The 12569-nt window shown below is 32.3% G+C and overlaps 1 protein-coding gene across 2 annotated transcripts in view; it reads right to left on the reverse strand.

The window, feature by feature from the left end:
• LOC146538919 (MOXD1 homolog 1-like) overlaps positions 1-12569 on the reverse strand; it is a 66240-nt gene that overhangs the window by 47786 nt on the left and 5885 nt on the right. The window contains exon 2 of one of the 2 annotated variants that reach the window (XM_085185365.1): positions 6313-6371. The exons of the other annotated variant lie outside the window; for it this stretch is intronic. The gene's annotated coding sequence lies outside the window, so the exon portion shown is untranslated. The remainder of the gene's footprint in view (positions 1-6312; positions 6372-12569) is intronic. 2 annotated transcript variants of the gene reach the window in all.

Here is a 12569-nt window from a genome sequence, read left to right on the forward strand (position 1 = left end):
AACGACCGGCACGTCTGTTCACTAAGATTTCATAATCTATATCCATCTATATTTATAATAAAATCGTAACGGATCGGTGTCCGTACGTGCAAGATGTACTCGTATAAGAAAAAAAGGTTATTGGTGGCATTTAAAAACGTAGAACCGATAACAATGATTTTAAACATTTTCTGTTTATATTGGTAAGTAAGGAATGGTTCCTTCCTTGTAAGTGTTGAAAAATTAATATTTCTTCAAAATCCCATAAAAAGTTTTTACATTTCATTAAATGAGCAAACGAAGTAGCGTGCAACAACTAGTTAACACTACAAATCTCTACCACGCTCTACCACATCGGCCTTGTTTCCGATTTGGTCTGCTCTATAGTAAATCGTTTATCACTGGATAACTGAGGGTTAATGGACTGGCGAGAGAGATATTCCAAAGATTCCTTTTGTCTATAACTCTTGGATGATATCGATTTAGATTGAATTTTTTTAAACCGTTTCCGTTTTAGTTTAAGGCTTGAAATATATCTACTGTTTACATGTTCTATATTAACATGTCTAGGTTGTTGGACGATCTGAATATAGTATAAGTAATGGTTGCAGGTTCGATTCTTACTCGGGCAAAAAAATCAATATCATCGTCGTCAGTGGAAATAGGGAACTGATTAATGTATTCCCATTTTCGTAGGCGGAACTCAACGCCGCGCTTAATCTTGTTATCAGATGAAGCAATTCATTTCACGAAGTAAGAATCGAATACATAACTACCGCCCTACAGCGGCATCAACCCTTACAATTTATACTAAGTAATAAATAATTTAATCTTCATTTAGATCTTTTCTAAGAGTAAATGTGATTCTGGTTAATCGGACCTCCTAAGTCAATTAGTTTATTAACTAAGAGCAAACTTGTTTTAGCTGATAAATAGTTTTCAACTTCAATACCGTAGAGAGTTATTTGCAAATATTGAACATCGCTAAATACTTCTTATTGTTGGAAAGCAAATAGATAAATATAAAATATTGTTTTCGCTATATTAAACATTTAGTTTAGTAGTAATTATGGTAATTGTTTATAGTGTATAATACCGCCGTTCTTTGGTGTATGTGTAATATATTTGGTGTATATGTAACCCATAAAATTGAAGATCTGGATCATATGATGAAGGACCAAAGCTAAAGTAGACCAGCTATAGTTTAAGCAATAAGGAAATGGCACATTTGCAAAAGTTGTTCATTATGGTAGGGAGTTTATGTTGACAAATAAAAATTATTAAAAATGGATATTTCTATTTGGAGGAGTGATTATACTTAATTTGCTTAAATTGTCTTTTTGTGCGCTGTTAAATTAAAACACGGTGTTAAGTCCCGCCTCGCTCCATTTTATGGATATAAATTTAAATGATAATGTTAGTCAATTAAAGTCTATGCTATTTAACTTTTTTTAAATACTAAAATGAAATAGCAATTTCATCATATACTTAATAATGGCGAAATTAAATTAATTTGCAATAAAATAGTTTTTATGGCGACCATAGCAGCGTTCCACCTCATACATAAAGATGACTAACTGATTAAGATTTAACATAACTACAGTCGAGCAAACGAGACGTGAACAGTTACGTTTTTTGTCCCATAAAATATATTTCAAACATGACTAATCATACATTACATATTAAATACTGAGTTGTTTCCTTATTATTTTACGTTAGTAATCTAAGGTAAATTTAATGTTATGTCTAGACTTTATGAAAATGGCGTTATAGCTCAGTTGATATATTGAATAGTGATTGTGGATTCAAATTCTATTTTGTGGAAAATAATTTTAGTTATAGATATTTTTTAAGTCTTCTCAGAAAAATTCAGCACGCAAAAATAATAAAATATAATAGCCGCTGTGTTGTTTTATTTTATTAATTGTCTAATTATTGTTGTTCAATAAATTATTTAGTTAAAGACACTCATGACACAGAGACACTCGATGTATACACTGAGTGTACTGAGTAGATTCGTCGTCTGTATATACCATAAGACAGACAGCCTGGAATATGATAAAATGATTTTTCTTATTCAAGGATTACTTACTAAAATTGGCATGTTCTTCTAACTCTTTAGCTTTATAAAATTATGTCGAGAAATTAATATTAGGTATTTTTAAGTTTATTGTAAACTAGCGGACCCGGACGCGGCTACGCCTGCTTGAAAAATAAGAATATAATTTCTATAGAAATATAATTGCAATCTAGATTTAATGCTAAAAGTGACTATTATATTTATTTTCATAAGGATGAATATCAAAATGACGCGGTAACGAACGCGGTCGTGTAGCGACGACGGTTGTTATTAACATGGCAGAATAAATTGCATGTCAAATTAGAAAGTACTTTAAAATATATTAGTTTATATGTGTAATGTAATGTTATATAGCCTATAGCACTTCTGAAGAATGCAGCTATCATACAAAACAAAAACAATATAAATCGGACCAGTAGATCCAGAGATCTTAGCGTTCAAACAAACAAACAAACAAACAAACAAACTCTTCCGCTTTATTATATTATAGTATAGATTTAACACTATTTTTATTTAAGTTTTAAAAGTTTTAATTTAGTGAATTATACCTACGTCAACTTTTAGTACCTCGTTTTAACTGCACCCACATATGTGTAATCTTATCAACGAACAAACTTTTGTATAAGCAATATATGTATATATAGTCCAGTCACTATATATTTCACATCTTTACCAACTACGCCACAACGAAAACCTGCAAAGTATTCTATAAATAAATAGGTATTAAAGGTTAAAGTAATTGGCAAGCTGACATTTCTTATAGCTTCGTGAATGCAAGATAATGCTGTGGAAATACCAACAGCTGGAAATATCAAATCTTTGTATCTTGGCTCCTAGAAAGGAGTTGGAATTTAATGATGAAAAGAAGTAACCGAGCTTGGCTAGGAATCGGATTACAGGTTTGTTAAAATTGATAGATGTTATATATAGAAATAATAAATATAGTTATTTTCTTACAAGAAAAAGTAAAAATAAATTATTGTAATAATTACATACCTAAATTATTTATTTTTAATACTATTATCTCTAAAAAAATTGTTTCTTAACCAAGCAATGTTAATTTCACAAGGCAATATTGAAGTGATATTGAATAAAAGATATACGTAGAAATAATAATAGTAATAATAAATAGAGACCGTCGTGGCAGTAGCACAAAGCGTGCGGTTGTAGATGCGACGGTTTTGAGTTCGATTCCCACTCGGGGAATGGAATATTAATTATTTTCATTTCCTCATTCTAGTAACAATCCAAACTACGGCGTTAAAAAATATACAATAAAGAAACCATATAACCAAGTTATCTTTTGATAAAAAAAAACCATAAAAATCACTGATTACCTACTACTAACGATGGATTATTATGCAAACGACACTGATATTACAACGTCAGTATTTTCTAATAAAGATAACGTCTCACAAATCAATTTACCAAGAAACCTCGGTAGTGGTAACGTGAGAATCATAATCGGAAGAAATAAATGTATGAAAAATCGATACTCTCGGAGTCAAGAACGAAGCGTTGGGAAACTTAAAAGAAATTATGAATAGAGTATCAGCTTTCATTTCGATTGTTACAAATTAGTTCATATGGTGTGTAATATGTTACCTACTACAAATTAGCAGAGATTTTGGTATGACCTTAACGCAGAGAATGCTTTAAAGTTCTCTAAAATGCTTTATTTTATTTCTTTTTCCACTTTCACGCTGTATCCCGTAAATAGCAGGGTACCTACCCTGCTATTTACGGGAGCGAGCCTAATGTTGAGACAGACATTATTAGATCAACTTAAAGTTATCTGTTCCTGTTAACTAAATAAATTTTGAAATTTACTATCCAGTAGTGGATCAAATTAATTTAAGCTAATATTATTCTAAGCAATTCCTATAAATATTATTTAGTAGGAACAAATAAGCCACATTATTATTTCAAGCTACCCCTAAATAAGTATTAGCCTTGATCCCAAATACACGATATCCTAAAATGAATCAAAAACAACATAGCCAGTACAAAATGATTTAGTAAGGAAATGTAGAACCAGAGTTAACAATTTTAGAACCCTTTTTACATCGACCAGTATTTTTAACGGTTGTAACATATTGTATGGGAAACGATCCATTCATTGTTACGCTTATAACGCTCTGAATTTCTTATATGGAAACTTAAGCCTTATTTGCTGAAGAATAAAGTAAATATTTGAATATATTTGTTTTGGTTCTTCAGCTTTTTTATAAGTTGAGTTCGATGTACGAAAACGGACGTTGAAAAAAGGGGCACGACGGGAACACACCTGTCAGTAGTGTTGCCAGTTTTTGAAGAGGACTGGTGAATGGCCTGTACAATACTTTGTTTGAAATTTAGAATTTCGTATACTTTTTCATATAAATCCGTCAGTTAACTTTAGTTACTAAACATTTATTGACAACCAAGAGATGTTATTTTTTAATTACACATAGTATTTAGACAAAAAAACACCTGGGTGCAGTAGGGTAGGCAGAGGGAGTCTAGTTTTAAGAATTATCGATTTCTTCTTTCCACCGAATTCTGGAAGCATTATGTGTTGAGTGGTGGAACTCAACGCCGCTTTTCACGTCGACACCAGAGCCACAAATTTATAATATTAAAAACTTAATTTCCTCGAGTGGGAATTGAACCCACTACCTGCCGCGTTTATAGTCACACTATACGTAGATAAAAGTATATTTAATAATTGCAAATTACCAGATAATTGAAGTACCATAAAAACACAAACAAATAATAAATAACCCATTAATTCTAGATATGTCGCTTTAAATCCGGTCGCATTGTTACATCATAACCAGTTCGGCAGATCAGTCAACAAACTCAAGCAACGAGTTCCACTTCCATTTGCTTCCTTTCTGTCAGTTTATTTCTTTATCTGTTACAAAAAATATGTATTTTTTAATATTTAGATATATTTTTTATTTAATTACTATTAATGGATATAAATTAAAAGATAAAAATTTGGATTAAATATACGTTTCTAAGGAGTTCCCATATAAAAAATACGAAAAGATAATGACGAAACCTAATATTATAGCAGTTTTTTTAACAAATTAGAGTATATCTAAATATTTCGGTGACTTTTAAAGTTAAGTCAGCTTCACACTGTATCCCGCTCAGCAGGGAAAGCAGAGGAAAACGTAGTGTTAGAACTTTCAATCAATATTTCACTTCCTCGAGTGGGAATCGAACTCACAGCCAGTCGTGTTCACGGTCAAGCTTTGTGCTCACGACTGGTTTCGCTCACTTATAATAATTTAAATTTAAAACTTCATTTTTCTAGTTACCTACAAAAAGATAAAATCGCTTTGCCGACATTCAAGCGCCCACTACTACACATACGAAATAACAATGGCGCATTGCCTTTGTAAAAAAAAATACTTTTACCTACCTATAGACTTGGTTCAAACAGTATGTAACGTGTCTTTATAAGGTTTTATTTACTAGTCTAATTTATATAACAAAAAAAAATATAATATTTAAATGGAATTTTCAATTGATTTTTAAATTTTCACTGAGATATTTCACGCATAACAAGAAGTACAAGGTACCGAGTGTTAGGACACATCGTTTCATACTGTTTGCCAATATTCATATGTATTAAGGCGAAAATATTGATATTAATAAACAATATTTATTTCCCCGAGTTGGAATTGAACCCAAACCACGTTAACACTCACACACTTGTACCACTGCGCTACAATGGCATATATACATATATGTAATACATATTAGTCTCTTTTAAAAATGGTCTTCGTTTCCTTTATCCAAGAGCGCGCAGAATTCCTTGCAAATAGGTACTCCTTACCTCCAAATGAGGCCTTAATTCACGCCTCGCGTTATCCACGGTATGCTAATTATTTTACTTTAAAAGATTTCCGTGAATTCGAACTCATAAGCATCGTATTACTCATAAGCTAATAGCATATTGTAATACTATAAAGCTATGAAAATTTGCTAATAATTTGTTTTTTTTTTGCAACCTAGTGTTAATATTCTCCGTTCCCCATTTTCCACCGACCTATTACCTCAAAGTTAAACTACTTTTAACCAAATGAAAATTTAAACTACTTTAACCTTTTATCCACTCGTGTTGGTAAAAGCGTCATTTCTATGTACAAAAGCATTCGAATACCATTAGTTTTATAAAGGTATCTGAAGGAATGTAGAGTTATTCTTATTATACAGTATTCTGTGATCGTACGGTAGCTTTTAATTTGCATAAACCTTACGTTAGAAGAGAATCCGTAATGAATGCCGTGTAGGTACCGCGGCCGTTACCTATGGATACCTAAGAAAAAACACAATTCGTGTAAACATATTGCTTTGGAATTATTAATTTGATTTAAATATTATTTATCTATAAGATTTGTGTCAATCGAGATGTTTTTCCATATAAATGATAATTTTTAGTATTTTTTCATGTACTGTATTAAATTATAAATAAACTAATAATCATTAATCTCAAATATATGTATCCTGAACTTTAATTAACATCAGTACAATATAAATCATAAAAAAATATAATAACTTAATTATATTAATAATTTACTATAAAAAAATGTTTTGTATTCTTCATTGTTATACCAGCTTATAGTAGTGAGATATTAAGAACATTGTAAGTGAAGAGGTACGTCGTCAGTGGTATAATAGAAGAAAAATACATCATTGTCCTTTAAAGTTTTAGTTATTCTATTATAAGTGATGCCAAGAAGGAACGAAACTCCTATTTAAATAACAATAAACTATGCAATTCTATTCAATTCTACTTCAAACCTACAGTAATATCAAGTAGCTATTATTACTATTTTTTAGCTTTACGCTATATCCTATACATAACAGGATAGGCAGAAGGAACCTGGGAGTTTAGTGTAAAGGCACTCCGTTCCCATCAAGACACTTCCGTTCCTTATTATCCGCGGAAGAAAAGAGCTAGGAAATGAAAATATCTCATGTCCTCGAGTGGGAATCGAATCCACAACCTATCGTGTTAACATCACGCTCGTGCTAACATTTCCGATTGGTAAACAAGAATAATTACACATTTCACTACGTAGAACACTTCAAATAAAACAAAAGTTATATGGAAGCAGTTGGAAGCCGTCAGTCTCCCATTATATTGAATCTCAGCAATCATTTATCATCAACACCAATTTGACCGACGGTTAACCTGCCTCTTGGTGTTGTAAAAAATAACCGGTTAAAGAGGGTCCCGTCGAATTTCTAACTTAGGTGTTAAAAATTTAACTACGATATTATATTTGTTTGGAAAACATGTCGTTTAAACAAGACAAGAAGACAAGAAAAATTTGCTCTATTAATATCAGAGGTAGTGTAGAAAAGTAATGGAAGACACCAATTTTTCATTTCATCGAGTGGGAATCGAATCTACTATATTATTTGGACGAGGCCAGGCTGATGATGATGATGATGATGATTATATTATTTAATAAAATCCTCAATTTACATAGAATACAGAACTCTAAAAATCCAGTAAGGCTATTATTTAAAATTGGGCATGCTTGATTCTAATACAAGCTTATTAATTTCGATCGTCTGCTTTGTCGAAACTTCACTTATTATCTTTTAATTCAAGTTCTAAAGAAACATCCGTCGTTACTTATTTGGTAATTACAGCCTTTTGTTACAATATAAGAAATAATGTAATAATTAGATGTATGTATAGAAAATTAGTAACTATTTCAAAATAAATAAAATTTACTTTTAAGAAAACTGAAATGAAATATTTAACATTTTCATTTCTTCGCTCTGGTCTCGAGGCAAAGCGCGGTGTTGAGTTACGCTACTTAAGACGGAATGCCTCCAGAATTCGGCGGAAAGCGGAGAGCGGGATGCCTTAACACTAGATCCCCTCTGACTTCTACATGCGGAATGCAGAGTGAAGCTGAATGGTTTAAGGAAACTGTTATACGATATTGTAAGAAAAAAGTAAAAAAAATTTTTGTTCAATTATGAAGTAAACCTATAGAGATATATACTCAAAAATTTAAAATTAACAAACAAAACAAAAAAACGAAAATTTTCATTCACGAAAATTACCAAAACTGAACTATTAGTAAAATTGCAAATTATACGATATTTCCTTGGCGAGCAATTTTCGGCACGCGAACTCTCCCTAAGGGTAAAACGGAGTACGAACGGTAGCTATGTAAAAAGTAAGCCCAGTTTTTGTTGTCTAAAACATATGTGGAGGATATCCGGTGTTCAGCTACAAGGGGTCATTATGTGCTGAGCAATCCATAGCATCCATACTTTTTGCTTCTACCTTCACTAGAGACTAATGATACCTGAATATTAAACGCTATGAAGAAAGATATAGGGTTTTTTTTCAAATAGCACGAGCTACCTTTTAAATAGGCTCATTTTCATTCATACATTATTGAAGATGATTGATACATCTCTTCTTGTTCTTAAATGCTAACGTAATTGGTAGGTTTTTATATTTTTCATAGTTTCTAACCACCATATACGTAAGTGTAATTACTGATGTATATTAAATTTTAAAATAAAGCTTATAAATAATATTAAAAATGTATATTAAATATTTAATTTACTTCAGGGGGAATAGAACTCACAACCTGTTGCATTTACAGTGACACTTTGTGCCCCTGCGCCAACACTGCCCTCTTTGTTAGAATGCAAAGAATATATAAAGAAATTATGTATTATTGTTTTATTTTATTACTAGTGGACCCGAACGCGGCTACGCCCGCTTGAACTATAAGAATATTTATTAAATATATTTATGAAATTATTTACAGTTTTCAATAGATGAGATGCGTTAAGCAAACTTATTTTGGGTGACGTTTTCTAACAACAAACTTTGCAAATGGTTGCTTAGCAACGACGGTTGTTATTAACATGGAGGAAAAAATTGTATGTCAAATTAATAAATATTTTAATATATTGGTATATATCGAAAATATTACAAATATGAGATAAGTATCCTATGTTCATCCCGGTACCCTCAAGTATCTCTATATGAGTATTTTATCACAATTAAATTAGCAGTTTGGGCCTGATTGCGTAAAAGACAGACAGACAGACAGAGTTACTTTCGAATTTATAATATAGGTATGGATGGATTAAAAGAGGTAAAAAATTAGGTGAGTCGCAATTATGACGAGTTTCAACTTAACCAATCAGGTATGAATCAGAGCCGACTCATACCGAGATATATACAAAGTTAATAAGTATTTCCTTTCAAACCATATTTAATATATAGTATTAAATTTCTTCTAGAATATATAATGTCATTTTCAAACGTGACATTTAGAAAAAATAAAAGAATAGCATACCACCACGATTCATTAAACTAATTACTCAAACCCAAACAATTTAATAAGAGCATAGCATACGTTTAACAAATGGTGGTACAAGAACGTTCAAGTTCATGCCCGCCTCGACCTGTCACGACATGTCCTCTAAGACAAGTAATAAAATTACAGATGACTAATATAAGATAACATCTGAGTAATGCTCTCATTGCTCGTTGATTTATTGGCGCGTTTATTGTACGGCACTCGGGCGAAACTGTTTTAGATAGATCGGTATTTTTAAAATGTATAACGTCCATCTTTTAAAAGAATGTTAGCTAAATGAATGTATATAATATAATTGTAAGAAACATTTAGTCATGTTGAAAAATATGATGTAAAAGTACCTACATCTACGTAAAAAATCTATCTCTATACATAATTTCTTATTCTTATAAAACACTGAGAGGCCGCCATGGCGCAGCGGCACATGGGTGTGACTGTAACGCGACGGTTGTAGGTTCGATCCTCATTCGAATGAATGAATTATTATTCATTGATATTTTTATTCCTTTCGTCAAGGCATCCTGGCATCAAGGCACGCAGTGCTTCGAAAAATATGGCAGAAAGAGGGGAATGGGGTGCCTTACTAGGTTCCGTCTGCCTACCTTGCATACCATAAGCATTTGTAAGAACCCTTTAGTAAACTAAATCTCAAATTCAACTGTCTTGTCTTCAACGGTCACTCTCACCATCGGAAAAGACCAAAAAGTAAATTACAATATCAAATCTAAATTACAATTCATAGACATGGAAAAAAATAAGTAATTAAAAACTCATCAAACACAAAATAGCTAGACTAAATTACTAAAAAAAAGCTGCAATAACTTTAATTTGCAAGTTTACCAAAATTAAAGTAATTATTTCGTGAGAATAACTCGATTTTGAATGTGAAGGCGGAAACAGCGAAAAATTGCAACGGTACTTTATTATTATCATGTCTCAATCTTTCACGGTTCAAAAAACAACATCCTTTTATTGCTTACTTAATTAAGATTTTTATTCGGAATTAATTTTGATTTATCTTAAAAATATTATTGTACTATACATAGTTGCTTTTTTTCTCCCGTCGTGTTGAGGAGCGGAACTGAACGCCGCGTTTTGCCTCTACATTGGATGGAAAACAAAAACATTAAGCGTTGGGAGTGACTTATTGGTAGGTTAATTATCTTTGCCCCTCGTAAATGATAACCTCTTGTTTTGTATTCCAATTGAAATAACATAGAAATATATTATATAACAAATAATAAATGTAAATTAACTTATATAATAAAATAAAGTAATTTTATGCATTATTCGTTCATTAAAGAATAATCTCCCTCGACTGAGAATCGAACCCACACCCCGCGTTACAGTCACACGCTCCTGGACCACGAACCCCTCGTAATCTTGAAAGCAGTACTTTTAAAACTCTTTTTATTATACAACATAAGATATTGACTATTGTTTAAAAGCGAAACCGTAGGCATTTAGCACCTCTTCCACTCCCACGTTAGGTACTAAATAAGCTCCCGTCTGGGAATCTTTTGAAATTCCTCTATACTTTGTTAGTTCATTTTAGTATTATTAATACAGATAAATTAGAAAATTTAATTTATTATTATATAATAATCGTTGAGTTAATTTCTAAGTCTAAATATCTATGTTTGACTACTGCAATGATTTAGATGCCTCTTGGGTAAATGTTTATATTTACAATGTATGTAGATATTTCTAGTCGTCTAGACTCTAGAGCTTTGTCCAGAACGCTGTATTGATATTCTAAATTTGGTATGCATATAACAATTGAATTATGAACTAAACGAAAAACTGCATTAACTAAATAAATGTATCTAGTAACACATAGCAAACAAGACAAATCCAAAGATATGTCATTTATCAATTTCGGTGCACTGGTTTAACAGTTTTAAGGAAACAAAGAAGCAGACATATACATACATACATACATACGCACTATCCTTTTGATCCTCGGTGCGGTCGGGTAAAAATGAAAGGAAAGTTTAAATCAGAGTGATTCAGATATGACTAGTTTCGCTTTGCTTCTGCTACAAATAATAGTAATATAGAAAATAATAATTATTTATTATTGTTTCCATAAAATAGACGGCGTCAAATTATGATTAGGTATATATAATGCAAATGCCTGACCAATATGGCACTAAAATTTTATTAGGCCGTTATTCCAGATAGTATGGTTTGCTGCTTAACTGTTTTCGATATCGATTAATAGGTCGCGATAAGGTCAATTCTATTCTTACGGTAATAAGGACTAACTAAGGATAAATAAAGTAAATCATATAAAAGTAATTAAAAAATCACTATAAAAGCAATATCTTACAAAGTTTAACTAAAGAACTATAAAAAAATAGACATTAATTTTCGAAGTTGTACTATTAATTGAATACTAACTGCCTAGTGACATGTAAAATCTCCCCAAATTGGGAAGAAAGTAAGGATCGCAGTATCTCAACACTAGGTTCTTTTTTTTTTTTTTTTTTTTTCGTCCGTAGCCCTCCTCAGATGACGCGCTCCTCAACGGAGCTCTCTTATAATTTAAATTAATTCGACAATAGACCAGGATAGGGTGCGCAGATTCCCCACACTGCACACCAATGGTCTAAACTGATTTATCGAGGACCAGGGAGACCAGGACGATTGCCAAGCACACGTCCACGGTAACGCTGCCTTCTCTGAAGAGATGGACCAGCCCTCTCCCGTTCTCGCCCAGCAGCCTCCTTCCGTGACATGACCGTCTCACAGAAGGTGACTACGGCTGTCCACGCTGATTCTCTGCGCAACATTTTTCTTAATAGCACAGAAAGGGAAAGATTACGACCAACTTCCTGAACTAAAGCCCGCCTTTCCGTGTCCCACGTGGTACACGATTCAAGAGTATGTTGGGCAGTATCAGAATCTCTTTCGCAGTGAAGACAAATCGGAGATGTCTGACGTCCGATCTTAAACAAATAATCACCGAAGCAACCGTGCCCGGTCATTATCTGTGTAAGACGGTACGTAACTCGACGTTTTCGTCTCATCCAAGCCTCGAAGGAAGGAAGTATCGCTTGAACGACACGCTTGTGAGCATAGCGCTCTTCGCAAAGCCGTGTACGCCACGTCTGGAATGCAACATCCCTCTCTCTTCGTCTGAT

Source organism: Heliconius melpomene, chromosome 5, assembly GCF_056956725.1.
Source record: "Heliconius melpomene rosina isolate 202511_hmr_F chromosome 5, ASM5695672v1, whole genome shotgun sequence".
In the NCBI taxonomy this organism is placed as follows: domain Eukaryota; kingdom Metazoa; phylum Arthropoda; class Insecta; order Lepidoptera; family Nymphalidae; genus Heliconius; species Heliconius melpomene.